We start from the raw sequence: 3,707 nt of genomic DNA, 5'->3' as shown, positions 1-3,707 counted from the left end.
CAGTGGGGAGTGTGCAGGAGGCAGCTGATTGATGTTTCTCTCTCATTGATGTTTCCGACTGTCTATCCCTCTCCCCTCTTCTCTGTAAAAACATCAATAAAATATATTTTTTTAAAAAAAGAAAAGAAAAGGTGTTTCCTCTGCAGCTCATGCGCAGAGGACCCCCTGCGTTGTGTCCACTGGGCTAGGGGCATATCCCCACCACCGGGGCGGGGGGGTGGCCACAGCCCCAAGGCTGGCAGCCAGCCGCACCTGTTGTGGGCACTGGGCTGTTGGGGTGGACCCGGGCCGCTGCTAGGCACAGGCACATGCACAAGCGGCCATGGGGCGGGAACATCTGCTTGGTGCCTGCGCCCGTAGGCCTGGAGTGGCTGGGGGAGTTCTGAGACCCCGGCTGCTCAGGGCCTATGCACGGGCCTACAGGCTAGGAGCGGCCTGGGTCCTGATGATGTTCCCAGGACCCAGCTGCTCAGTGCCTGTGTATGCAAATTAACCCGCCATATTTGTTGGGTTAATTTGCATACTCACCCCTGATTGGCTGGTGAGCATAGCGGAGGGACGGTCAATTTACATGTTTCCCTTTTATTATATAGGATGTCATATTGGTTCTGTTTATCTGGAGAACTTTGAATAAAACACTGCTCACATGTGGTTCACGGACTAGCAGCATCAATTTCACCAGAGAGCTTGATTAAAATGCAAAATTTTGAGCTTCATTCTGGACCTACTGACACAGAATTTATATTTTAACAAATTTCATGGTGATTTGTGTGCACATTACAATTTCTGAATGACTGAATTAGAGTACTGTCCTGAGTTTAAAAGTATACATTTATTGTGTGATTTATTAGGTTGATAGTTCTCTATCTTACTAGGTTTAAATTCCATGAGCATAGAATTATGTTAGATGACTATCTTAGTTATATCTTAGTAATAGCATAATACTGTATCTTAGGCTTGATCTCTACTACATCTTAGATGAGTAGCCTAGTTTTTGGCAAAAATTTATTGAAGTTCCCAACCCTGAAAATTAAATGCCAATGTGAAGAAAATCACAGTTAATATTAGGTAGTGAATGGTATGAATAAATTTAAATTCCTATTACATTTTTTACCATAACTAATATTTTACATTTCTTAATTATATTTTCTATAAGAAATTAATTTTGTACTTACCTGGAAATTGGTAGATTATTAAAATGATCAAAATAGGATGTAAATAAAAGTATCATTTAGAGGACACCAACACTGTGCAATTTATATTAACAAATAATATATAGCTATCAGTAATCATTTGTATTTGATAGTTAATTCTAAAGGGAAAAATTATTAGCCACAAAAATATTGGCCATTGATTTCTTCATCTCTCTCTCTCTTTTCCAATCTCCATAAAATATTCTATAAAAGTAGAATATTAGTCCTATAATTTTGCTTCATCTCAATTTCTTGCTGTCACTCATTGGTTTTTAATAATGAAGAACATATTTATCAGATTTTCTTAAATCATGATGATCTTATCATCTGTCCTTATTTAGTAGATTGTTTACTTTGGGTTATCTGGGGCCCCAGTAAGATGCTGCATACCCTTGGACCAATAGTTAATGTTCTTTCTATAGTCTTCCCTCATATTTGTTTTTGGAAACGTTTTCTTTTAAGTTATAGCAAGACAAAATATGTTCTTTTTCCTTAACATCATATAACCTCATAAAAGAATTTAATAAAACCAAAACAGATTACAGGATTTCTGGGCAATTTCTGGATAATATATGGCCTAATGTCATCATGTGTATCTTAAAAACTGGGCTTTTCAAGCAAGCACATAGCTACTCTGTACTGACACAATCAAATCACTTTGATACTTAGACCATCATGTTAAGATTTTCTACCATAGACAAGAGTAAGACATAAAAAATTAATGTAATCAAGATTTTTTTAAGATTAGCCCACATTCTTCTAATTGCCATCATCTTTTTGTCTAACAATGCTGAAAAGAGAAAACTAAATCAAAAGGTATATCCTCTAGAGGATGATCCATAATAAAATCTATATTTCTATCTCTACACTGAAAAAAATAAGTCATAGAAGATGAGATATTTGAGTCTACTTACTGGAAAGCAGTAATAGGATAAGAATGGAAACCAGATTTAAAAAGCTTTTAAAACTCTACTCATTTTTCTTCATCATTTTTAATGAAATTCTAAAAAATATATTTGTTTTTACAATGGAGAATTACTGAATCTAAGGAAGTTAAAGTTCTTCCCTTGATAATGGATGTATTCTCTTTTCAGCAAAGTGAGTCCCTCTGTGTTGCAATTTCTCCAGCTACTACACCAACCTATGAAGAACAGGTGGGTGGCTTAATGATTCCCACTATGCCTTTTTCATTCTACAGGTGTCTCTTTTTGTGTTGTTTGTGTTTTGTCTCTATGGCAAATTCAATCATTTTCATAAAATGGTGCTCTGGAAAAAGGTATACTTGTGAAAAGTACTATGACATGTAATGATTTTTAAAAAAATCTTCACCCAAAGATAGGCTTATTGATTTTAGAGACAGGGAGAGGGAGAGAAACATCAATATGAGAGAGAATCATTAATCGCTGCCCCACACTGGAGATCAAGCCTGCAACCCGGGCATGTGCCCTGACCAGGAATTGAATGTGACCTTCTGGTTCACAGGTCAATGCTCAACCACTGAGCCATGCAGGCCAGGCTCCATTTTTACTTTTATTTTTCTTTAAAATGGCTTTTTCTCTTCTGACAGATCCTAAACTATCCAAAAGTCCTAGAAAGAATTCTTGTAGAGAAACTTAATAATGTGAATACCACACATTACTGAAGCCTAAATCTTAAATGCTTAAGCTAGTTATAAACATGATTTTCAAATAAACCTGATTACTTAAGCATACATTTATAAATTCTATTTTGAATGTCTTTAAATTTCTACATAGTGAGAAAGGCTAGCAGGCGCACCTGTCCCCCGTGTCCACTCAAAACGGTGGACTCTTGCAGGACTGTCACAGGGCCAGTACAGAGTGACCTCGGGGATATGAAAGTGAGGACACTTCAGAATCCGTCTTAGAATTGGTCTCAGCACACTTGAATTGGAGCATAGAAGGAGGCCTATGACAAGTGCTTTGAAAAATAACTCCAGAGAAGTGGCTATACATTTACAGAGAAAACTATTTTTGCTATACACCAATGCAGTACATCAGTCCTTGAGTATAAACCATGAATCTTGGCACAGGTAATGTTTTCTTAACCTCTGAGTCTCAGAAGCCTCCAAGTGAAACATAAAAAAGACTTTGTAAAAACAAAAACAAAAGCAATTTTTCCTCACTATAAGTAACCTATCACAAGTTGTGTCTATTTAGTTTAGTGTTTAATATCTTTTGTTTAATTTTTCCTACATATAAAATAAAAAGATGATGATTGATAAGGTTCTTACCAGATAGAAAATATAGCTTTATATATATTATTATTAACACTAGACAGCTTATAGTGTCCTGAAAATTTTGTATGTATTCCCACCTGCCCATATTGCTCTCTTTGCTTCTGATTATCATCTTCTTATTTCTAAAACTGGAATAATAATGGCTCAGTCTCATTTGATGACCTTACCTCATACTGCATAGAGAAAATAGCTGCAAATGTTTAATGACTAACTACTACTGTGTTTGCCAATCTCTCTCTCTCTCTCTCTCTCTCTCT

This window comes from Myotis brandtii, unplaced genomic scaffold, assembly GCF_000412655.1.
Source record: "Myotis brandtii unplaced genomic scaffold, ASM41265v1 scaffold28, whole genome shotgun sequence".
In the NCBI taxonomy this organism is placed as follows: Eukaryota; Metazoa; Chordata; class Mammalia; order Chiroptera; family Vespertilionidae; genus Myotis; species Myotis brandtii.
Note: the sequence above shows the minus strand (reverse complement) of the source record.